Raw genomic sequence first — 25,827 nt, 5'->3', positions numbered from 1 at the left:
TCCCTGAGCGCCCCCTGCCCGGGCTATTCAGGGCGTCCAGGGGGCGGGGCCACACCCAGCAGCTTGGAGCTTTCGCGGAATCTCAGTTGTCACAGCGGAAAGGGCCTAGGAACCTAGTAATTCGAGTCCCCCCATTTTACAGTCGGCTCAGTTGAGGCCCAGGGAGAAGGAGGGCCTCCCCGGAGTCACTCTCGGGAGGCCGAGCCAAACTGACATAGATGGTTCCCAACTCCTGGTTCTTTTTCTCCAAGCATTTCTCCAGCACCCACTGTGTGCCACGTTCTGTGCTGGGTGTGCGAGCTCAGAGAGGGTGTTGGGGCCCAGTCCCTTCCCTCAGGGAGCGCACAGTCAACCGTGGCGCCCAAGCGGACCGGAGATAAAGTGCGGAGTGCGGCGAGGGGTGGGGCGGGGAGGGGGTAGGCATGGGTAAAGTTCGGGCGCTTAAGGAAGGGAGTTTGATTTTCCCATTGGAGGGGCCGCGCTTGGTCAAGGCTTTGAAGAATAGGGGGTTTCCTGAAGCCAGCCAGGGACAGGAAGGCCATTTGTGCAGGGGTGGGGGTGGGGAATGCAGAGCAGAGAAGGCTAAATAAAATGCGGAGAGTGGAGACGAAATTCTAAATGTGATTGTTGGGGGCTTAGGGTTGGATGGAGGGGGTGCATGAGATGAGATAGAGTGGAATTGTGCCTGAGTACTCTACAGAGCGACGCCTTTGGGACTAAGGAGTACTCTGGGAACTGAAAGGGCTCTCTGGTTTCCCTTCCCCTCCCAGGAATTCACTGCCTTCCTGCCTTCAACCCAGAATGCAAAAATGTAGGGTCATCCCTGAGCTACTTTCCTAGTACCATACTCACTTAACTTTGTTTCCAATACCCTTTTCTAAATTGTCTCCCAATGAAACTCATTCTCACTAAGGTGTTAATGACTTAATGGCTTACCTTTCCCAGCACTTGTGCATTTTCAGAAAGTGTCCTAACAGTAGGAGGGAAAGCAGCTAACTGCTCCCCACCCCCAATTCCTTACTGTCCCTCACTCTTACAGGTAGGAAAACAAACCTAGAGGCCCATAGGAGGTGGGGGCTAGTTCTGGAGCCTACAGTGAGTAATGGTGGATGGTAGGGGGCCTAGAACTTGAAATAGGGTTCTCCACTCCACAACCAGCCTGCCTGCCTGCCTGCCTGCCTTCCTGGTTCCTGTCTGTTCCAGGTGTCAGTTAAAAGGAAGAGAGTGTATCTTGCATTTAATCTTTGCAAGGCAGCCCCCCATCCATAACACCAGGCTTTTAGAATTTAGAATGTGGACTCTAGACGGGAGATGAGTAGTTGGGGTTAGCTGTCTGGTTGAGGATCCAGGCCTGGGCCCTTTGGATCATGCATTCACCCAGGCTCCAGCTCCTTGTAAGCAGTGGGTGGGCCTCGAGTTGGCTTTGGGGATGGTTGGAGGGAGGAGAAGCTGAGTTGCTGAGCTGTTCACTATGGCTGGGACTGAGTAGGACTCTGTGGTGACATATTCTGGTGGAGAAGTCACTGTTCTGGAAGGTAGGCAGTTCTAGGCAGTGATTGATAGAGAGGAGCCTTCATTATGAGGGGGGTTTGGATATGACTTGAAGTCCTCTTTTGAGGGTTTTGATCAGGCTGGGACATGATTGAGAGGTGGAGGAACTGGCATGGGGAGGCCTCCTGCTGCCCAGTTCCAGCCAAAGAGGCAATAATTTGGCCTAACAGTATTCTCAGTGGGTGTTCGTTCATTCATTTACTTGGCATATATTACCAAGTACCTATTATGGGCCATTGGCAAATATGAAAAATTTGTAGCAGGTTTCTATATTTTACTGAGACAAATAAATTTTATTTCATCAATTCTAAAACACACTTCACATTTTAGTATGACTGAAATTGGGTTCTCTTATAATCACAGATATGTCATGGCTGAGCAGTTTTTCATTCTAAGTTGATAATGGTACATCTTAACAGTTGATGGTTAGATTTGATAAAGTTTGTTCATTATACCCTTTATGGATGTGCAGGGCTCTGCACTTGAGGAAACAGTTTCCCATCAGATAGTCCATTTGGATATCAAACAGTCCCCTGAGAATTGGGCCTGATGATACTGTCATCAGCATGTGAACCTTTGCCCAAGGTCACAGTGCTAATTAGAGATGTGCTCAAAATTACAGCCTAGAACTTTGATCTTGGTGTTAATATGTGACTTTACTTCACTGTAAGCCTGGCACCGGTTAATTGGGAACAGGGAAGAGTCCGGTTGGATTTGATTTCAGAGCTATGGCTTAAGATGCTGGGATAATGATGGGTTTTTGGTCAAGACAGAAGATGCCTTGTGACCCTGTAAAAGCAGGGGTTGGAACATACAGCTAATCTGTACACAGAAAGGAGAAGAGCAGTGTGTGAGGTGCACAAGTTTTGCAATTGGGTGGCCCTGGGAATACAAAGATAAGGGGACACCGTCCCTGTCCTCCTTGAGGAGCACAAGTATGTGTGTATGTGTGTGTGTGCACACGCATGTGCGCACGTGTGTGTGTATGTGTCTGTATGTTATTATAAGGGTATGTTTTGGCTGTTCTGCACTGAGGAGGGTAGACTTCAGGCGAACAACCACAGAGGGAGTGGTGTCTGAAGGGAATCTTTAGGGCTGAGTGGGACTTGCCTATGTGGAAGAAGGACAGGTAAGATACGGGTGCGTGTGTGTGTGTGTGTGTTAGGCATACGCTGCCATAGGGAAGGTTTACGCATGAGGCTGTGTTTGGAACAAGCAGTGTGAAGGGGGCTGTGGGAAATAGAGATTTAAATTTAAATTTAATTTGCAAAGTAGATTCAAATTTATCTTATAGGCTAAAGGGTCAGTACTTGCTTCTCTAGAGATTGACTTGAGAATGTGCTGGGGGTTCTAGAAGAGTCCCTGGAATTAGGTATTTGGATAGTAACACAGGAAGCACAGTAATGCATTTAGTAACTGTTTGAATGAACCTGAAACTTTGACCCTGGTCAGTAATAGGAGTCCTAGCGCAGTGTGTATATTGGTGGGTGGGTGTTGGTGGGGACTTTTCCTGGAACATGGCGTTGGAAGGTTGCACTTTGCTGGAAGAAACCCAGGTGAGGAGGGAGGAGGTAAAGCTGTGTTGCAGGTAGGTGGGAACCTGCTATTTAGATGGAAATCTGGGGGCTCTAAGGTATGTATGAGCTAGAGGTGAGGCAAGGGAACGGAAGTGTGTTAACGGGAACCTGGTCCACACTTCCTGGATGTGTGGTGTGAATGGCTGGCGTGTTTTTTGCGGGTCACAGAAATGAGACAGAATACTGACATACTGATGAGGACTTCACTGCTCCTCACTGTCTGTGAATAGGGTGGGTGAGTGGCAGGAGACTTAATGGGATTCATGCCTGGCAACAGGTGGACGTTTCTCTTTTTATCATTTTTTCTTAATAACAGTAGTAATAATATAACAATAATTTTGACAGTTTTCTGAGTGCTTCCCGGGTGCTTATGTAACTCTCATACTGGTTGATTAAAGGAGGCTTTATGATTTTTGGTCTTATTTTGCAGATGAGAAGATCAGTTTTTGGTTAAGTAAAGTCACACAACTACTAGTGACATGGCTAAGTGTCCAGCCTTTTCCTGATCTATAGCTTCTTCACTGTTCTCTGTATCCACAGAATGGATTAAAAAAACATCACGTCAGTGGCGTTTTTCAGTGTTCTTCCTTGGAATTTATTTCAGTTCATAGGCACGGGGCTGGGTGGGATCAGAGTTGAAGGTTTGAGTACCAGAACAAACTACTTACTTCTGCATGTGCTGCCCAGCCCCTTATCTCTCAAGATACTACCACTCCCTCTACCCACTGGGTGTCTTCTCTGCTCAAACCTAGCCAGACAGAAGACAGAACAGAGCCTCTCTGGCAAACCATCTGCACCTTCCCCCACATCTTCCCTCCTCGGCCCTCTATAGTTATAAGGCTTTGATGTATAGAGAGAGGCAGTTGGGGCAACAAGATCACTCAAGTAGGGAAATGAGGGAGGGTCTTGATCCCTGTCCTTGCCCTTGACCTGTGGCTCCTCCTGTGGTGCTCGGTGTCCTCTGAACTTGAGCTGAATAGGCTACTGTTGGATCCTGCCTGCCCTTCCTCTGGCCACGCACACTCCTTCCTGCAAGAAGGCTTTCTGGCTCAGCACTCAGGTTCTTCCTGTGGCCCACCTGCCTCAGGTGAATCGTTTGCATTTCACTGACTCAGAGATAAAGACATTTTCAGGTGAGGAAACAGACTCTAGGAATGGCACTCAGCAAAGTAAACAGGACCTTGCCTATCTCATCTTTGAATCTCTCTTGGTCCCTGGTGCTCTGAAGATGTTCAGAACTATTTGTTCGGTGAATGAACAGCATTTACTGACACAATAGAGGCACCTGTCACGACCTGACTTTATATATTTGCTAATCTTTGTCCCCCCTCCACTTTAAAATAAGCTTCCAGAGGATTGCAGAAGTGCCTGCTTTGTTAATGGCCATATCCCCAGGCCCAGAAGAGTGCCTGTCACATGGGAAGCACTGGTTTGATGAAGAAAGGGATTGATGTAATTCATTGCAACCACACGGGAGCAGTAATGGGGGGAGAGGGACTTTGATTCACTTGGAAGCTTGGGCCCTCGGAGACCCAGGACTGGATGGAGGACCAGCTAGGCTGTGGCCTGCCCAGGCTTCATTGGCATTGGGTAGTCTCACTGTCAGGGTGAAGACTAGGGCCCATCAGCATGGGAGGGGGGTCTCTCAGCATGCCATCTAAAGGCTGAGTGCGTTTCCAGCTGCTCTTTCGCTTTTCCTTCCATAGCCAGGTGGTACAGCCTTTGAACCTTCCTCCGTTTTCTCAATCCGTGCATTTGCCTGTGCCGTTCTCTCTGCCTGGAGTTCCAGGCTGGCCACAGTCTCTACCTGTTATAAACCGATGGCCCTTTATTATTTATTTGTTTATTTAAAAAGATTTTATTTATTTATTTGACAGAGAGAGAGAGAGATCACAAGTGGGCAGAGAGGCAGGCGGGGCGGGGAGCAGACTCCCCGCTGAGCAGAGAGCCTGATGCGGGGCTTGATCCCAGGACCCTGAGATCATGACCTGGGTGGAAGGCAGAGGCTTAACCCACTGAGCTACCCAGGGGCCCCAAACTATGGCATTTTAAATTCAAGGCCCAAGCCCACCTTGTGCCATGAAGCTATTCGTAGACTCCTTGCCCTCTTGTCCCCCCCATGTATGGGTGCTCATATACACCTCAGTCTCTTGTGTTCAATGCATCCCAGGGGTGCGGTGACATTAACGTGTGCCAGACAGAAATGCTGGGTACTGGCTGACAAAGAGAACCGAGACTGGGTCTCTGCATCTCTTTATTGCAGTGTAGGAGAGAGACTAAAATAGACCAAGGTAAGGAAGGCCCTACTAGAGTGATGCACACAGGGCTGATGGGAGCCCTAAGAAAGGAGTGACCCACCACCTGGAAGAACAGGACAATGCTCATGGAGAAGACATTAGGTTGGGGTTTTGAAGAGTGAGTAGGAGTGCATATGGTGGACAGAGATGGTAGAGTTTTCCAGATAGATGGACCTTGAGATCTACATATTGTCCCGAGGGCTTAAAAGTGTTTGGTGAATGGCAGTATGTGTGCAGAGCTTATGGTGAAAGATGGGGCTGGCTCAGGAGGGTTAGGCGGGAAAGGGCTGGCAGGAGGACTGAGGATGATGGCATCCTTAGTGGGGGGACAGTGGGGCTTTTGTTACTTACCAAGCAAAGAAGGGTTTTGGTGGGTCTGTGCTTCAGAGAGCAGAGTGGTAGCAGGTCAGGTGCAAAGGAAGGGAGCCCCTTTAGGGGAAAACTGGTCCGTTCCAGGGTGGGTGATAGGGGGCCTGCACCAGCCTGGCAGAGAAGGGAGGGACAGATGGGTTCCAGGAGGTATTTGCTGTTAGAAGCAGATCAGGCAGCTAAGTTCCTACTCTTGTCCTTGTAAATATTTGCCAGGTTATCAGCCTTGGCTGGAAAATACTTTTATGTGACCAAAGTGTATGGGCAGTGGAAGAAGCTTTGAGCAGGCAGCCAGTTCCTGCCTGAGAAGTGTGGGCTGGGCCCTCATGGCTAGAGTGACTGGATCCCTCTTTGGACAGGTGAGGAAGCCGAGGCCCTGGAAAAGGGACACACTGCTTTGTCACATCCTTGTCCGCTGAGCTGGAGTTGGGCCACAGCCCGTACTCCCAGGCCAGGCCAGATCTCTTTCAAAGGTGGAGATTTTTTGGTTTTATTTTGTTTTGTTGTATTTTTATAAGTTTTGTTTTATTTCAGAGGTGTTTTACCTCTGATTCTGCTGAGCCTGGCCTGACACATTCGTTCTCTGTCCAACCAACCCCTTCCCACCCCCCACCCCCACCACCTCCCATCCCCCCATCCCCCACCTCCAGGGCTTTGCTTTGGAGAATTTGGGAGGGAATATAACTTCGAGATCGCTGTTACTGGGCTTGAACCTTGTACTTCGCAGTTTGAAACAAAGTGATCAAGAGGATTCAGTTTGAGTCTGTGTGATGTTGGGGATTGATTTCTTTTACTGCCACTTACGCCCTTTTCTTTTCTTTTTTTCTTTTTTTATTTTTTTCAAGAATCAAGGTTCTGACTGCAGGATCACTTTAAGGCTCCTTGCCTGTGAGTGCCCCTCAGCCCCACCCCTAGTCATCCCCTTTCAATTTTCGTTATTTTTGTTTGCATAAAGGTTTTGGGGCTGCCAGTATTGGGTCCATTACAGGGTAGATCCTCTTGTTTTTTCCTTCTCTGTTAAACCCACCCTTCACAACCCATCTCATAGAGCCTATTAGAATTGCATTGCCTTTGTAGCACTTTTTATGGGGCCGGTGCATTTTCCAATCACTTAGAGCTCCCAACTGCAATCCGAGAGATGGGTTAGCAGGATTAGTCATATCTATAGAGTGTGGGAAAGAGCTGGGGTGAAGCACCTTTCGATGGGGTGCTCCAGTTTATCTGGCAGAATGAGATCAGATTCCCATCTCCAAAGCTCTGGTCCTGCTCCTTGGCTTTCACAGGTAAGCATGAGAAATTGACATTGATAGGCGAGTCCTTCCTTAGCAGGCCCTATACACAGACAAGAGACTGTTAGTAGTATTTCACTTTGTGCTCATTACTGTTCGCTGCCTGTGTGTGTAATTCTGGAAGGCAAATGAGAATCAGGTCGGAGACCCCAAACCCTGAAGGTCTGGGCTATCTTTTGGCAGTACCATCGCCAAACTTTCTGGAGTATGAAGAGCAGAGACCTGTGTTTGAGCCCCCCACTGGTGCTGTGGTCTTAAGCCAGTTCTGGAACATCCCTGAGTTTCAGTTACCTTCAAATACCACAGTACGTTTGTGAGAACCAGAGGAATTTCCCTAACAGTGCTTTAGAAACTGTAATGCAATGGGTGTTGGGGCAGTTTCTGGGCCGAGCATGGGGTCTGGCACACGGTGAAGGTCCCTTGCCCTCCTGGTGGAGGAGGAGTAGACCCAGACAGCTGTTCCACGTTCGAATGGTAGCTGCACCGCCTACTGGAGGGTGCTCCCAGGGGTGGTCGCATGCGCTGACTTCCTCATTTTCCGACATCTTTTCAATGGGGGTATCGCTGTGGAGAACAGGGCACCCTGCGAAGTGGGCTGGTTGCCACCGACAGCCATGGTGCTTCCAGGCTACGCAGTGGTCCTTATTCTCTTGTAACTGTCCCACTCTTTCATGGGATTTGTTCGTGTGGTGTCTGTGCCTCGCAACCCTGCAGGGTTGGCCTCTGTCACAGTAATTGCTTGTGTCGTGGCCTCACTTCAAAGCCCCTGTGGTTAAAATGGTAGGCTGGTATGGAGGGGTGCTTCTAGTCCTTTCTCTGAAGCTTGTGTGGGAACCTTTCGAGGCGTAGGTCAGTGAGAGGGTCAGGACAGGGTGGCGTGACTTAGTGACCTTCAAGGAGTGTGTTTTGGCCTTGTTCCACCCCCAGTTTAGGCACGGTTCCTGCCATAGTCATTGTTAACATTCTTTCATCACTCAGCCCGTTAACGGGCAGATCAGCTGCCGCATCCAAGGGCTTTGGGAGGTAGCAGGCCCGACTCCCTTAGAAGATGGCTGTGGGTGCATGTAGTGTGAGGTTTTTGGCATCTTTAGAAGCCCACTTGGTGGATGTTAAGGAATTCCTGTCCTTACTGTGAGCCTCCGTTTTCTGGTCTGTAAAGGTGACTGCAACAACCATATTTGGCTAACAAGTAGAAGGACCCCACTCTCTGGTTTGCCCAGCACAGCCCTGGCTTATGTCCATGTACCACTGCAAGGTGACCCCTTTTATTCCCAAAGGTGTTCTGATCTGCAGGATCAGTGGTATGTGTGGTTGCCCCACTTGTAGGTGAGTTTCGAGGGAGGTCGTGTAAGAAGTGAGCATAAGGCTAAGCCTCCTGTCATCATGACTCAACAGACACCCACTGTTTTTGTTAGAGGAGATGTTATGTGCTCAAGAAACGTTGGTCCAGTGACCTTCTTTTGTAAGGTAAAGTTTGAGGATGTCAGAAGAGGTTGTCAAGATTGTAGGCATGTAGGGTTGGTCAGGGTTGATGAAAACGTGCTCGTGCCTGTAAGAATGTAAGAAGGTGCCGTGTGAGAGTGGTAGAGTAGGGGACAGATGGGGTGTGCAAGTGCACGGGAATGGGTGTGGGAGTTTGTTGGAGGGGCTGGGTCTTAGGTTAGACATTGGAGGACAGGAAGACTCAGTTCAGCATGCAATGGGGCAGTTGAAATTGCTGTTGCTATTAAATCTAAAGAAATAGGATGGATTCTCTGTAGGTCTACTCGAACTGGGTTTTTGAATCATTTATTTTCCCTTCATTGGCCTGTCTTGATAATGATCTCAAGGATCACTGTGGAAGCCCAATGCAGTACTGAATTCTGTGCCAAGAAGTCACCAGAGTAACCTGCCCTTATTCTTCCTAATGAGTTTCCACTGAATATGGTTCTTACTCAGTTCCCAGGAAGCAAAATAAAACTTAGTTGGCACCTGGAGCTCTTGTCTTGTTTGGTATGAAAACGAACCATTTGCAAGAAATGCAGCAGGGAGTGGTCACCCACAGGGCAGGGTGTGGGAAAGCCTATGGGAAAGGCAAACCAAAGGGACCTGGAGGGTAAGGAGTGCCTTTTCTTAGAATGAGGTGAAAGGTAGGTCAGCTTTCCAAATGTCTAGTCATTTCTAACCTGGAAACCTCTTTTCTTGGCCAGCCTCGTAGCTTTACTTGAGGAATCCTAGGGTTCCAGTAACGACAGTGGGGCAGGACCTTAAAGATACATTTGCCCATTGATCTGATGCACCCGTACTCATTCATTCCACACCATGTGCTGAATGTACCTGTGAATGAATGAGTGAAATTCTAGTGTGGGTTCTGGGGATGGAAAAATGCATTGCAAGAAGTATCTGGTGGCTCATTTGGATGGTGACTAACTCTAGGGACCAGGGAGAAACTTCACAGATGAAAAGACTGTCACTTAAGTGGGCTTCGAGGGATCAGTGGGAACTTGGTAGGCAAGAAGAGCAGAGGGTAGTTAAGTAAGGGACATTATGTGGCAGAGACGCAGAGGTGAGAAAGTGCTCAGTGCCTTGGAAAATTGGGGTCACTGGAGATGAACTGCATCACACAGAGGCCAGAGCAGTGAGGGTGAAAAGGTGTGGAGGGGCTGAAATTGAGAAAGGTCTTGATTGCTAAGGAGATGAGGCTGGGCTATGAAAGAGGTATCTGTGTTTTAGGAAAATCATTGGTTATGATGTGTGGGCTGGGCGGGTGGGTCCTAGGCAACATGTAATGTAATAGGCCAGGCAAAAACCAAAGGGAAGCTGAGTTAGGGTAGAGGCCATGAACATGGTGGATGTTTCACAGGTTAAAGAGAGGTCACCTAATCTCGTTTGAACAAGAAGAAACCCAGACCCTGAGCAGGTGAGACACGCAAAGTCCAACGGCCCGTGTTCCATCATAACCTCCAGGGGATCCCATCCTTGCTCAGTGTCTGTAGAAGGGTGACAGAGTGCATGGCTGTGCAGGTAGCTGTTTGTCAAGGGGGAAGATCTCTATCCCTTTTTATCTTTTCAGAGTTCCATGAAGTCTCTTAATTCTGAATAGAATTGGTTCTTTCTAGAGTTACTGAATCTGTAATCATTGGAGATATTCAAGCAGTGGCTGATTGGAAGGGTAGTGAGAATTCAGGTATTGATTGAAGGTTTGATGTAGAATGTTTTTGAGGTCTGCCAACCCTGACTTCTTTTTTCATATCCCTCCCTTCCCCCTCTCTCCCTTCCTCTCTTTCCTTCTTCCTCCCTCCCTTCCTTTCTTCCTGGAAATAGATGCTTGTGACCATCTTACCTGGGGGTGGGGGGTGGGGGCTCTGTCCCTTTGGCTTCTCAGGATCATCTTAGCTAAATTGGATCAGTTGCAGAGAAAGCTGAAAATGGATGATGAGGCACTAAGTGTGGTGGGCTCTAGTTCATGCAGGGTATCAAGGGAATGGCCATTTTGGTGCCAGTAGGTTGATACTTACCAGGGAGATTTTTTGGGCCTAGACTGGCCTGCATGATCCTGATCAAGATGGAATATGGTTACGACTTTCTACCAGTCGCCATTTTTATACTGCTTTTCAGTTAATTGTGTGTTTTCCTATGAATTACAGGCAAATCCCCACAATAGTGCTGTGAGTAGTTATTTACTGTCTGAGTTTTACTGACCAGGAATGGGAGGAGAGAAAGATTAAATGACTTTCCAGGGGCCCAGGCTAGTTGGATGTTGAACCAGGACTTCAACTTGAGTTTTCTGTTTGCACCGTTTCAGATCCCTTCATGCTAGCCTGTGCAGATCCCTGAGATACGCTGTAGCTTCTGTTGATATTCCTATCCCTTGTGGATCCTGATGTGTGGCAAGCATTTAATGAGTGTTTGTTGAATGAATGTCTGAACGAATGAATTATATAAATAAAGTAATAAATGAGAATGTGAGTTTTAAGAATATGTTTAGTAATGAAAAAAACAAATTGAACTCATGTAAACATTAATCAGTCTGTTATCAAAAGACAAAAAGAACTCATTTAGAATACATTCACTCAACTCCTTAAACAAAAAAAAAAAACCCTCCTAGCAAAGCTCTTTCACCTGAAACCTCTCTTACCTCTTAAGAGACCATAACCTGAATCTTAACCCCCGCGACTTGTGTGTCCACTTTTTTGTATGTGTACAATATTTCCACTTAATATTGTTATAAAAAAGTCTAATCTTTTTTTTTTTTTGGCCTGGGCTTTATATTTATCTTTTACATAATGAAAGATTTATGGAAATTAATAAATCCTGCTTTAAACATTACCTGTGTGGACAGTAGGATAGTTTTCAGTATAAAACACATTACATGCACTTCGGTATGTTAAAAAGTACAGTGTAAACATCAGTGGATGAATAACTCTCATTTCCTTCTAAATCAGTTCCTAAGGATAACTGTTTCTTTGTCACTTCCAGTTAGCCCTGACAGCGATTGCCATTTTGTCCCTTGCATTATGTGTTCTTGCGAATATGTTTCTTACCTCCTCCGGGATGCAGGAGAAAATGCCTGGGTGGCTCAGTCGGTTAAGCCTCTGCCTTTGGCTCAGGTCATGATCCCAGGACCCTGGGATCAAGCCCTGCTTCAGGCTTCTTGCTTGGAGGGGTGTCTGCTTCTCCCTCTCCCTCTGCCTCTCCCCCTAGCTTGTGCTCCCTCGTGCACTCAAATCAATAAACAAAATCTTTAATAAAAAGTAATAAAAAAAGAAAATGCATGGATGGTTGGGGAGGCAGGTTTTGGGTTCACATCATGTCTCTGCCACTTGCTAGTCATTATAACCTTGTATTGGTTACTTAGCCTTCTCCATGAAAGGGGATAATAATACCTTTCACGTAATGTGGTTGTGGAAGGAATTCTGTGGTCAGTGTAGTAAAGCAACAGCACTTGCCCTGTGGTGCCTGCTGAAAAGTGTTATCTCTGTCCACTTTCTCTGTGTCAGCCCACCAGATGATAAGACCACCAAGATCTTTTCCCTGTAACGCATGACCCATCCCAGGGAGACCTTTAAAAAACGTTTATTGGCTGACTAAACAAGTTTCAATTCTTTCAAAGAAGAATTATTGGCCTGAAATAACTAAATATCTCTAATGCTTTTCATCTCGGTTGCCACGCAGCCTCCAGCAGACTCCTTTGCAGTGTGGGATTCTCCTTGTTTCTCTGTATTTTCACCAGGATTTAATTGTACAACTTGCATTTGTCTTTGCTAAGTGAATAAGTAAGAAATGGTATTTCATTATTGTCTTAATGTGCATTCCTTTAATTCCTGAAAAACTTTCCGATGTAGTAGTTGAGAGTGTGTTTTTCCCTTGTGTGAATTGTCAGTAGTATTTAGGTGGGCTGGAGAAGCTTGGTATGAAGGGGCTAAATGTGTTCAGTGTTTCATGTTGCCTCTTCCTTTATTCATTCATTCGGTCAGTGTTCGTTGAGCACCTAGTCCACGCCAGGCACTGTTCCAGGGACTACACACAGCACAAAGAAAAACACAGTGGATAAAGTCTGTGATCTGCAGTCCAGCCTTGTCTTTTAACATGTGGGTCGCTGAGGCCTTTGGAAGAGTGAGGTTAATTCCCTGGCAACATATGGTGTACTCAGTAGTGGAGCCAACCAGTCATTTTTACTGTTATTTCATACGTTTTATATCAGTAGCCTTTTAAGCCATGGGAAACATCCTGGAGATTTCAGAATGGTGACATTTACACAACGTCCCCAACCTGAACCTACGTTGAGAAAGCGGACACCTGATTTTTGATTTCGAAAATATGATCCCTGCAGTCTTATTTACGTAGACTCCTTCCTAAACTTCTCTTCCTCTTACATGTACATTCATTTTTAAATGAATAAACTTTATTATTAAAGGCTCCTGAGTGGCTCCGTCGGTCAAGCATCTGACTCTTGATTTCAGCTCAGGTCATGATCTCAGGGTCCTGAGCAGAGCCCAGGTCAGGCTCTGTGCTTGGCATGGGGTCCCTTTGGGATTCTTATTCCCTCTGCCACCACCCCCCCTTCCCTGCTCTCTTACGCTTTTTCTCTCTCTCAAGTAAATAAACAAATCATTTAAAGCAGTACTAGAAAACAAAATAACCCTAATCCGGGCAGTTTGGAACAAGTGTGAACCTTTTTGGACATGTTTTTGATAAATGGAAATAACAGATGACATATTTCTCTATCAAATAAAATAGTCAATTTAGATTTAATAAGGCAGTTATCTTCAGGTAATAAAAATTCAACTAACTTGCCATAACTATCTTGTTTAAAGTCAATTAAGAGCCTCATATTCCTTACTTGCTGGGTAAAATTTAATAGAACTTCAGTTAAGCATTTATTGCTTATTTAATTCAAAATTAAGTTAATCACCACAGTTGGTAACAACCACTGAGTATTTAATTAACATTCAGCAAACTATCTTATTAAGTCTAAATTAGATACAGACAGGTCTTGTTTATCCCCATCAGTCTGCAAACACCATTTCCCTACCTCCCACCCCAAAGGGCCTTGGGTTTTCCCATGGCTTTCCTCTTCTGATATGCCAGAGTCATTTTCTTCTGGTTGGCACAACTTGGGGAAAGAAGGAGGGAAAGAAGTAGGAGTCCATTGTGTTGTGAGGACTTCCGGCGTAGGGCAGAGATGAGGAGTTTCTGTTCCCTCCATTCTGTTCTGTTCCACTCGTCAGGAATTCCCGAGTGCCTTCTTCATGCTAGACATTCCTATAGGTGCGTAGGAAGATCTAGAGGAAGTTATGTCGACGTATTTGGCTTCGCATTGTCTCATCTTAAAAATGAGATGATTGGGTTTATTGCATTCATTTAGCACATTTTTATTGACCTATGGTTTGTAAAGCTCTTTGCTGTGTGTCAGGGATACTGAGATGATTTGGAAAAGGTCCTTGCTTTTCAAGAAGATACACAGTCTAGCAGGAGAGGTGCAGTAGAATAAATATTGGACAGCTTGCTGAAGTGCCTTAGAATACTGTGATTCTGTGAGGTTATGTTGCCCAAAGTCTTAGGACTGTTGTATGAGAAAAAGGTCCTATAGCCAAGTAAGTTTGGTAATGTCCAAGTTAAACAAAATTAAATGGGTATCTTTACTATGGGGCTCTCTTAGCCTTTAGCAACCTAATGTACCCTGTGACATTTGTTTCTCAAAGTTATTTGATCAGAGAGTCCCTGTATGACCCAAATCCTGCCCCCCCCCCTTTTTTTTAAATGTCCCCTTGGGAAATTTTTGTTTTGTTTTGTTTTGTTTTAAAGATTAATTTATTTATTTGACAGACAGATCTCAAGTAGGTAGAGGGGCAGGCAGGCGGGGGAGAAGTAGGCTTCCCGCTGAGCAGAGAGCCCAATACAGGGCTTGATCCCAGGACTCTGGGACCATGACCTGAGCTGAAGGCAGAGGCTTTAACCCACTGAGCCACCCAGGTGCCCCCCCTTAGGACATTTCTTAGGCTTAGTGTTCCTGTGTGCTTTGGGAAAAGCTACTGTGAGCCATGGAGCCCCTGTAGCCTCTGAACCTGGGAGGGGTGCTCAGACGTGCACCCTAAACACTGATCCAGGCTGGAAGTTCTCTGTGGGAATGGCATGCTGACACAGTGGTTGATTTCAGACATGGAGATGGTGTGGCTAAGGTTGAGGATGTGATCATCAGAGCAGGAGGGCTGGGCTCGTGAAGGAGGGACCGTTGCAAGATTGTCAAGAGTTACCAGGAATGGGACAATTGTGAAATTGGAACGTGACTGGCTTGGTTGAGAAGCCCTTAATCCATGGACACAACTTAAACGAATCTTCGTTACAGCCTAAAATAGCCTAAACTCGAGAGAGGCAGGAAGCAGCAGGGGTTTTGGTACAGAATTCTGCTTTAGGCCTTGTTCCAATTGAGTGATTGTCCATCTGCAGAAGCCATCATTTCTGTAAGATGTTCTGACGCCTTGTCTGGGGCAGAGCCTCTGTCTGTGAATCCCAGTCTCTCTCAGGAGCAGGTCGGGGTTCCTTCATGGCTGGCTTCATTTTGGCAGGTCTCATGTCCCCGTACCCCATCATATGCCCTTTCTCCACCTTCCCTTCCCCTCCAGCTTCCCTTATTCTGATGAATCACCTGTCTTCATTTTTCCTTCTTACCCTTTTGTTTCATCGTTTTCATCTAAGACCAGCTACCTATTTATATTCTTCCTGAAAGTCATCTGTTTCATTTAAAATGTGATGCTACCAGTTTTCTCATCGGCAGTTGCCATCAGCAGATGGAACATGCTAGATGAACTGGAGGATGGTATATGGGTCTAGCTCACGGTGTCATGGAGATCTGACCTCAGGCTGTGCTCTTTCAGTCTGCACCTGTTACCATTTCTGTATGGAAAGGAGCATAGGCAACAAATGGTGAGATCTGGGTTGTATTTCTTTTCTTCTTCTTCATTTTTAGGAAGATTTTCTTTCTTTATTTTAGAGAGAGAATGGGGCAATGCACTCCTGGGTTTTCAGTATGGATTCCCGGGAATCTGGAAAAACGAGTTACCTGGGAAGCTGAAGCTTGTTTGGCCCACCTTGAAAAGGCAGCTTGAAGGGCGCCTGGGTGGCTCAGTCACTTAAATGTCTGACTTTGGCTTAGGTCATGATCTTGGGGTCATGAGTCGGGCTCCCTGCTCAGTGGGGAGTCTGCTTCTCCCTCTTCCTCTACCCCTTTCCCCGTTTGTGTTCTCTCTCTCAAATAACTAAGTAAAATATTTTTTAAAAAGGAAGAAAAGGCAGCTTTCATGTTTCATTTCACCATCCACCTGGACAGACATGTCCTCAGACAGCCTGGTAAGTGACAGACAAGTGGGCTGGTGGTACAGAGCATCTGGAGTGGGGTGGCCGAGAGCACAGGACACAGCAGAAGCCCAGAGACGTTGGTCACATGTAGAGAGGCCATTGATAATGGCTGTGAGGTTTGGTTCCACTCCCGGAAAGATTTTCAAAAGGTAGGAATTTACCTTGAGAGTTCTTTAGTTTCCTCTTTGTATTAAACATGAAACTCACCTTTTGGTCTTTTTCTAGCCCTTTGGATTTCCCCAGTTATGTATGCCTACTTGAAGAGTCCAGAAGTATTTGGAAAGGTTTGCATGGATTAGTGTGTGAGAGCACGGGCTCTGCAGCTAGACTGTGTCCTAGCTCTACCACTGATACCCCGACTTGTTATTTCCCCTGTGTAGGCCTCTGTGGCCTCATCCATAAAATGGGAATAACAAAATTATCTATCTCCTTGTTGTGAGGATGAAATAAGTTAATACACATCAAACGCTTGGAGTCTGAAATATGCTAAGTACCCATTAAATGTTAGCCGCTGTTTTTATGTGTTATCCTTACAGTCAGAAAATTGTGATTTGTAGAAGGCATTACAGATGAGTGGATTTTGGGGGGGGGTCCACTTTTTTTTAGATTGTATTTTTAATTAATCTCTACACCCGCCATGGGGCTCAAACTTACAACCTTGAGATCAAGAGTAGCACACTCTTCTGACTGAGCCAGCCAGGTGCCCCCGGGTCATCTTTTTAAACAAAGAGTTAATTTTGGAGTCGTTCTAAGTTTACAGAAAAATTGTTAATGTACAGAGAATTTCCATCCACCCGTCATCCAGTTTCTCTGATTTGGGGTGTCTTGCATCACCGTGGGCCATTTGTCAAAACTAAGAAATTGACATGGGCCCATTGCTAGTAACTAAACTCCAGCCTCTGGATTTCACCAGTTTTCCCATGAACATCCTCTTCTCCAGGATGCAGGCCACAGTGGCAGACTGCCCTTGGTTGTCCCATCTTGCTCACTTAGTGCGGCTTTAAAGCTGGCATCTTATAAAAGCGAGGCAAGGATGCTTTATAGACCAGTTAGAACCTCTAACGTTGAACAAAGAAACCGGAGCCGCTGTGAGTGACGTGGGGCCAAGTGGGACCCACCTTTGTTGTCCTCTTCTGCTTCTTTGATTTGAAGGGGCTCTGACAAAGCAGGGCTTCAATATCCCCACGGTACAGCCTTGTTTTGGGGAGAGGAGACTGAGGCCCCAAAATGGAGAGTGACAATGCTAGGCAGAGCTGGGAACCGGAAGAAGGTCAAGAAAGGATCATGGCAGTGCCCTGATCCTGTTCCTGTCACTGAACGAATGAGTGAGCAGCGGTCAAGGACTCCTTATCTGTAAAGTGGGTTCTGTGGTCAGTGCAACCTCACAGTACTGACTGCTCACACGTACTATAGTTGGACCTTGTGGAGATGACGTGAACTGAGGTGCTGACTTACAGCGTAGGCTGACACCCCGTAGGTTCTCAATAAATGTTTGGAAAAAAGGAACCTCAAAAATTAGGAAACTTTATCCTAAGAACGTGTGTCACGAAGACAGGGACAAATCGCGGCAAAACAAAGAAGAGTCATTCATGAGGAAATCTGTGACACTCAGGAATGGAACCGGCGTTTGAGCTTCTGATAAGCGGGATATACTGTCTGTTTTTATTCTTGGAGGCTTTTATCATACAATACTACATTATGTTGCAGTCTGACTTTCACACAAATTGGATCCCAAAACCTCTTACAGGAATTAAAAATACAAACTCGTGGGCAGTATGTGTTTTATAAATTACAGAAAACAGTAGTGTAAAGACATGGCATAGTAAGTATAGTTAAGCCTGCAGCAGGCACTGATACCCAGGAGGAAGACATGGTGGAGGCAGCTGAGAAGGCACAGGAGCCGGGAAGCCGGATGAGGAGAGCAGGTGCGCTTGTGGCGCTCTGTGCCAGGAGAGATGGAGGGAGGCCATCTTAGCGGGGAGACTGAAGGAAGAAGCTGGGGCAGTGGAGGCAGTGCGAGAATCCTAGAGATGCCAGCCCTCTGTATATCCTGAAAACATAATTTTTTTTTTTTAATTTTAAGGACTTTGTTTTTTAAGAATGGTTTTAGGGTCACGGCAAAATTGAGAGGGAGATCCAGAGATTTCTCCTATCCTTCCTTCACGCATAGTCTCCCCCACGATCCACAGCCCCCATCAGAGTGGGGCATGTATTGCTGTGGAGAAACCTATGCAGACATTTCATTGTCACTCAAAGTCCATACTTTACGTTAGGGTTCACTCTTGGTGTGGTACGTTCTGGGGATTTGGACAAATGCGTGATGACGTGTATCCACCACTGTCATACAGTGTATTTTGCTGCCCTAAAAATCTTCTGTCATCTGCCTGTTCGTCCCTATCTCCAACCCCAACACCTGGCAACCATTGATCTTGGTGTCCAAGGATATCCATTTAGGGTCTTGTTGAATGGGACCAACTGACTTTTGGAACCTAATCTCCGTTGCCTTTGCTCACTCTTGCCTGTGTCACAGCATTTCCTCAGTCTGGATTGCTGTTCCCTGCCATCATCACCTGTTTGAGTTTATTTTAGGGTCTGACACCTACTCCGTGAAGCAGGCCTTGCTTTCCACTTTTGCCCCTAAACAGGAAATAATCACTCCCATCATTCATCCCTGTCTGGAATCTGGCAGACATGTGTGGAATGGATGGACTGGTGCACAGATGGGTAGATGGACAGGTTTGACATTGTCCATAGTATGCTCAAACTTAGTTCTTTTAGAATAGGATTTTAACTTGCTCATCTCTGCACGCCTCAGGACCAGCACTGAGAAGATGCCCTTCCGTCCATCCATCCTCTCACATACCCCACAACCCCCCATCCATCCACATACCCATCAGCCTGCCCATCTGCCCACCCATCCCACATCCATCCGTCCATGCATCCACCCCCCACCCTCTCCGCCCGCCCATCCATCCATCCATCCATTCATTCATTCCACAGTAGACTTTCAGGCACTATTTCAGGGTTGTAGCCATGAATGGTCCATTTGTTGATAGTCTACATAGAGAAAGTGGTATTCTTTGGGAAGTATTTTTATACCTGTAAGGTTTGTCTGTAATTTTTCTTTTTCTTTTGACATGTGAGGACTAAGGAAGAAATGGTTTGTTTCATCTGCACATGTCATCGGTGTGCAAAGCAAACGCTCTCTCATTCCTTCAGCTGGCTGTGTACAAAGAGAGCTCACTGGGTTTAGAAAGGCCCTGTCTCTCAGAGTATGTGGCAGTTCCTTACTGACTTGCCTTAGGGATAAATGCCCTTTCCAGTGTTTGAAAAGATGGTGCCAGGATGCCACAGTGTTCCTGGTTGGGCTTTCTTGCTAATGTTTTTACGTTTACTTTTTAATATAGTGACAGAGTGCTTACCGCTGAGGTGGTAAATGGGAAAAAGAAGTGCAGTGGAGTAAACTGTCTGTTTCCGGGGGCCTTCAGTATTAATCACAGGAGGAAGCATCAGTCCTGGCCAGATGAGAGAGCCAGCTGACTTACGTTCATGCCAGGTGGAAATCCGAGTGGCAGAATCGGGAGGAGTTTGATGGCGCCGAACTGGGGAAGCTTACGGTTCTCTGTGCAGCATCTCTTCAAGGATCAGAGAGACCGTGTAGTGTCATGCTTCAAAGCTGAAGGAGACCAGAGTCACCCTGGGGGGTGTGCTCTGTTCCCCCATGCCCGCCGATTCGGGCAGCCTCCTGGGCTGTGCCGAGACTGATGGGAACCCCTGACCTAGTCTGAACCGTTGGTTAGTGTCTTAGAGATGGGGAAGTGAGACCTGGAGATGAGTGGAAAAGACTTGCCCAGAGTCACGCTGCTTACAGGAGCAAAGCTAAGTCAGAATCAGGAATCCTGACTTGCAGAATGTTCCATCCTGTCACCAGAGACAGTCCGGGAACTGTGCTATTTTTAGTTCTCCGGCAGAGGGACAGCTCGGTTTCACCGGTGTTGCCTGATCTGGTCATAGACTCTTTTTCAGGCCCTCCCACTTAGCTCTCTCCAGCTCTGTGTTCTTACTCAGTTAAACCACATCTTGACCACCGCTGTGCCCTAGGAATCACACGGCAACTGGAAGTGGTACATGTAGCCTTGGAGGGGGTCGGAAGGCAAGGGCGTCAGCTACTCTAACCTTGACTAGGTTATGTACTCATTTTCTAATCTGAACACGAGGACGATACCACCTCCTGGGGCTGCAGGGAAAGTGCCAAGCACGTATCTGCCCTCAGTGACACTCTGTGGCCGTTAGAGCGGGTTGCAATCATTTTTACTAAAGAGGACAACTGTGGGCCCGAGCTCTCATAGGAGGGGGCTTCTGGAGTCTCGTAGAGGGAAGCCGGGATTTCATGGAACAAATGCATGGCTTCAAGTTTGGAGGACTGGCTTTCAAGCCCTGGCTTTGTCACTCACTAGCTGTGTAGTCTCAGGCAAGTCACTGGACCTCTCCGAGCTGTGATTTGAAGCAAGTAGACTTACTTTATGTAAAAAGGCAGCATAAGGAGCAAGAGGAAGGATGGAGATTGGGAAGAGGTGGAAATCTGTTTACGAGGTACAGGTTTGGGTGGGTGGGGAATGAATGTGACTGAGGAGGGGCTGGTAGAAGGTGCTGGTGGCCTGAGGCTCCATGTTGGAAGGAGCAGCTGGCCTGGGGGTGGTCCAGTGATGGCTGAGCAGGCCAGCCTGCCCAGCGAGGGGCCTGTCCACAGACCAGGAGAGATGTCATCACTCCCATGTCAGGGTCAGTGGAGAGTCTCTGGGACTGGGAGGGAGGGAGGAATGAGGTGAGGTAGGCACCGGTGTTGGAGCATGACTGGTGAATCTGGCCAGGATGATGGCATTTGCTTTGGACTGGGGCCTTGAGGCACACTCAGGGTATGGGTCAGCAGAGTGATAAGACTCAGGATTGACCTTGACACCTTGGTTGCTGGGTTTGGTGAGTAGCAAATAGATGAGATTGGAAAGGTACTGCATATGATTACTGTATCTTTCATGATTGGTTCAGTCTGGGAGAGGTCTGGCTGCAAGTTGGGATGGTCCTGGGGAAGAGAAAGATAGGATCTCCCACAAGCCTCAGTTTTCTCACCTATAAAATGGGGATGATGCTGATGTCATCTATCCTGTATGGATTAAGGACTAAAACATAGTTGATTTTTGATACTGCAGGTTTGAACTGCAGTTCCACTTTTTTGAGTTTTTTTTTTTTTTTTTTTTTGGATAAATACAGTACACTATGATAAATGTGTTTTCCTTGTGATTTTCTTAACCTTCTCTTTTCTCTAGCTTACTTTGTTGTAAGAATACAGTATGTGATACATGAAACTTATGAAATATATGTTAATCGACTCTTCATGTTATCAGTAAGACTTTTGGTCAACAGTAGGCTGTTTTGGGGAAGTCAAAAGTTATGCACAGATTTTTGACTGTGCAGAGGTTGGTGCCTCTAAGTCCTGCGTTGTTCAGAGGTCAGCTGTACTCGTCCGTGGGAAGATCCTTCTTGCTTAAGGGACATCGGAGCAGTGCATGGCATCCCTGTTACAGGGAAGATCAAAGAGCAGGAGAACAATGAGGGGTGCAGGAGGACTCTGGGAGGTCATCCTAGGGAGGATGGTGACAGCTGCTGCCCACGGAAGGTCAGGGATGCTGGGAGGGTTCAGGGTTTAGGATCCCATGGGAGTACTGCTCAGCTGGGCTCTTTCAGTGCATTGTCTTCTCCTCTCATAGTGGAGTTTTCACCATGGCTGGGCCTGGGGTCTGGGATGGGGGACCCTGCAGCACCCTTAGTGCACCAATGCAAGAGGAGCCAGGCTCACGTGCTGTCGCTTGCACAGTGTCAGGGCCGTGGGTGGAGCTTCCCTGTACTTATAGAGACCTGGGGATTCAGTTCATGTCACCAAGGGGGAGCGGATGGAGAGAGCCAGGGAGGTACGGTGGGAGGTTTGTCTACAACCTGGTGACCCCCCTCCCCCGTAAGAGATGCCTTTGCTCTGTAAGCCCCTCCCTTCCTGCAGTTCCTCCTCTGTCTGGCTGTTCTGGCTCCTCATCATGCTGTACCCCAGTGAAGCCCACCACCTGTTTTCCTTCTCCACACTCCTTGGCTGGTCTCTGTTGCCTGGAGACTGCCCCAGGCACCTTGGGGTGGATGGCTGCTGTTTGCTTTTCCAAGGTCCCAGCACCTTCCTTTTCTTTAGGTCATAGCTCAAGACAATACATTATCCTTCTTCCAGTCTTGTCTTCTGCCCATTGCATCAAACCACTCCTGCTTGGCTGGCGTTAGACTGCTGGTAACCATTTACCTCCGTGGCTCTCTTAACTCTAGGTTTCACTGTTGGACAGGCAGGGAGAGAGTCCTGCAGATGGCTTTGTGTTTAGTAGGTGCCTTGTGCGTGAGCAAGGGACGCTGTGGCCTCCAGCGTTACTGGCTGCCATTCCAGGGACTGACTAGATAACACACTGGTTCAGCCATCTAGGAGGCTGTGGTCTACACAGGAAACAGACATGCAAACAAAATTGGGGCAGTGGGTGACGTAGCCGGTGGGTGTGTACCATATGCAGAGGAAGTGCCCCAGTGGCAGGGTAGAGGAGAGAGCCCATCAGGTGCTCAGGACATGCACATGGGTTTGGCCACTGAGAAGAAAAAGAGGTGTTTTGAACGCACTGATGTGGGCCCAACATAGCCACGTTCCTCCTCATTCCCTGTAATCGTAGAACTGGGCTGAGCCCCCTCCCCGGGCTTGTGAATTTGGGCTGTCTCCAGAGCTGTCTCTTGGGCTTACATGTGTACCTTGGATGGCACTGAGAGCCTCCCAGGTTCCCGCCTCAGCCCTCCGGCTCATTTCCCGTCTCAGCCTGGTGCCCCTGGGGCTGGGAGGGTTGTCCAGACTGGTGTGTCTCCCTTGGTTTCCGCTGGGATTCCAGGGCCCCTGCCCTTCTGGGGGGATCCTATCTGGGACACGCTTGTCTCTCCGGCGCGTGCTATGCACTTGTACTTTCCTCTCTTGTTCTCGTATTTCCATTTAAAGCCCTCTTGAGCAGATCTGAGTGTCTCCTGCCAGCAGCATTCCTTCTGGTTTACTGGAACCCCACTTCTCATGCTGCCAGGAATGCAGCCGCTCTGCAGCCTCTTCTGTCCTCCGAGATCAGGACTTCTGGCTGGAGCGGTGACTAGCCTGGCCCTCTCTTATCTGAGCCCGCCCACCCCCCATGTGGGAGGCTTCCTTGCCCTTCCTTCTCTGTGCCCGGTTTCATCCTGCCTTGGGTCCCATCAGAAGTAACACAGAGGGTCTGCTTTAAGGAGTTAAGTTGTCATGGGTCCCCTAGCAGTGCTTGGGACAGTAAGAACGTTTTGGTTTGACTTTCCCCAGTTACTTTTATTCCTAGGCACAAATATATGCAATGCTGTGTTGGGATAATTTTTGGGAGAACTGCTTTATGAGTGGAACAGAGTGAGAGTGAAAGGCTCTCATTAGCTCCCAGTTTTCTTCCTGCTCTGCCCCCCATGGGCCACTGCAATCCCAGACTCTGCTTTAGGGAAAGCTTTCTCCCCGCAGTGTCCCAGCTGGCCTCCTGGCTTCTTGCTCACCATCTCCCATGGCCCCTGGGGAAGTCCTTTGCCCTAGTGCACACCTCCCCCCTGCTGTGACCTGACCCTGTGCTTGTTCCAGGATGGTCTCCAGCGAGCCTCTTGCTAGCCATGCTTCAGCTGTCCTGAGTGTGTTCCTGGGCACACTGCCTTGCACGCCCCTGTGTCTTAGCACGTGTGTTCCCCTTGGTCCCAAGGGCCCTTTATTTCTGTCTGATGAACCCCTGCTCGTCCTGCAAAACGCAGCACAGATGTCTTGAACCTCCTCTCAGTGCCCCCAGGAAGAAGTGAAAGCAAATATAAACCTAAATTTTACCGTGTGCATTATTGTTCCAAGAGTAATATGGGCTCATAGTAAAATATTTCAAATACACGGAACCAAATAAAGAAGGAAATGAGAATCACTCATAAATCCACTCTTTATCTTTATTTATTTATTTATTTTTATAAATCCACTCTCTAGATGCAAGCACTATTTTTAATGATCTTGAGTAGTCCTTTTCATTACTTCTTTGTACATTTGCATTTTGCTGACTTGATGTCTTTCCATGTAGACAATTTTATATCTATCCACTTCACCAGACAGTAGCAGGAGCCCCTTCTCAAGGCCTTAGGAATTATTCATATGTGTACTTTTTGATGACTGCATATTATTTCATCTTCAGAATATACCATATGTTTAATCCTTTTTTGTTGGATAGCTGACATTTGAATTTCTAGTTTTCCATTATTGTAAATAGCACTGTGATGAATGTCCTTTTTACAGAATTCTTTACGTGTACCGCTGACTCTAAGGTAGATTAGTGGGACATGAAATTGCTTGCTCAGAGGGCATGAACTTTTTTCACCCTCAATTTCAGAATAACTCATGGTCACTGAAGAAAATTAGGAACATACGGGAGAGCATAAGGAAGAAAATCAAAACCACCTGTAGCCACTTGTAAAAACCCATGTGAAATTTCGTGTATAATTGCACGTGTGTGTCTCCCTATCTAGCCCGGGGATCGGCCGGCAATTTCTGTGAAGGTCCGGATAGTAAATGTTTTAGGCTCGTTGGCCTCATACGGTCTCTCTCACATATTCTGCTGCTTCTTTTTAAAAAAACTTCAAAAAAATATATAAAAACCATTCCTGGCTAGTAGGTCGTGCAGATAGTTTGCCATCCTGGTTCTAGCCCCCAAAGTGGGACCATGCTGTACCCTACTGTTCTGGAATTGTTTTCCTCCATAAGGTAACTACCTTCCTACTGTCCCTCATGGTTTTCTGCTTTGTGCTGCCCAGTAGTATTCTGGGGTTTCTTGCTGGAATGCCCATGTCTCTGGTACAGAATTGAAAACATGTTTTAGGGGGAATATTTGCTGAGCTGTTTGTTTTTCACGTGTTCTTTATCCCTTTCCTTCCAGCCCTGTATGGAGTGGCACGTAGGTAGTCACTCAGTATATTTGTGTGCAAATTTACCCCTTCAAAATGCCTGTGGTCAGGACATTGCTACTTGAGATTTGTTTCTTGGGCTGGTACCATCAGCATTAGCTGGGAATTGTTAAGATGAGGATTCTCAGCCCCAGCTCCCCCTTGCTTCCAGTTATGCCAGCCAGAGGCAAACAGAATGGGCTGTTCATGGAGGCTTTGCAAAGACATGTCATGGAAGGGGTTGCAGACATCGTGGAGAGACTCGGGGGTCGGGGGTGTGTTATTGGCACTCTGATTATGCAGTGGCTGGAATGGGAAGCAGGAAGAGCCCAGTGACCAAGAGGGCTGCCATGGATTGAGTGCTCACTGGGCCAGGTACTCTGCCTATGTGAGGTATCTACTAGGCCTTTAACAGCCAGGAGAGACCTGGGAAGTTGGACGCCTTCCCCCAAGTAGCTGGCTGGGGTGTGAACTCAGCTCTGCTGGGATTTCAAAGTCCATGGTCTTATTTGTCCTGTGACACTGCTTCCCTGGTTGGCTGTGTTGATTCCCCGTCACCTGCCGCTCCCAGGGATTTCACCAGAAAGCTCGTGGAGTTGCCTTGAACTCCATACTGAAGGACATATAGAAGGAGGTATCAGAAAATGGGGTGGACGGCATCGCATGGTCAGACATTTCTGGTTGGTGGAGATGTTTAAGGAGAGACTGTGTGCTTCTTGGGAGGAGACGGTCAGATGGGGATTCAGCTGGCCAACAAGTTGTGAATCTAATGGGAGGATCTGGTCATAGAACAGTACAGAGTACATTAGATGGAAATGTATAGATTGGGTGCTGGGCGGGTGCTGAAGCTTTTGATTTTGTATGGCCTGCTTC

General features: G+C 47.2%; 1 protein-coding gene across 9 annotated transcripts in view; it reads left to right on the top strand.

The window, feature by feature from the left end:
* LPP (LIM domain containing preferred translocation partner in lipoma) overlaps window positions 1-25,827 on the top strand; it is a 662,033-nt gene that overhangs the window by 970 nt on the left and 635,236 nt on the right. The window lies entirely within an intron of this gene.

This window comes from Mustela nigripes, chromosome 2, assembly GCF_022355385.1.
Source record: "Mustela nigripes isolate SB6536 chromosome 2, MUSNIG.SB6536, whole genome shotgun sequence".
Classification (NCBI taxonomy): domain Eukaryota; kingdom Metazoa; phylum Chordata; class Mammalia; order Carnivora; family Mustelidae; genus Mustela; species Mustela nigripes.
Note: the sequence above shows the minus strand (reverse complement) of the source record. Positions and strands in the feature narration are given on the sequence as shown.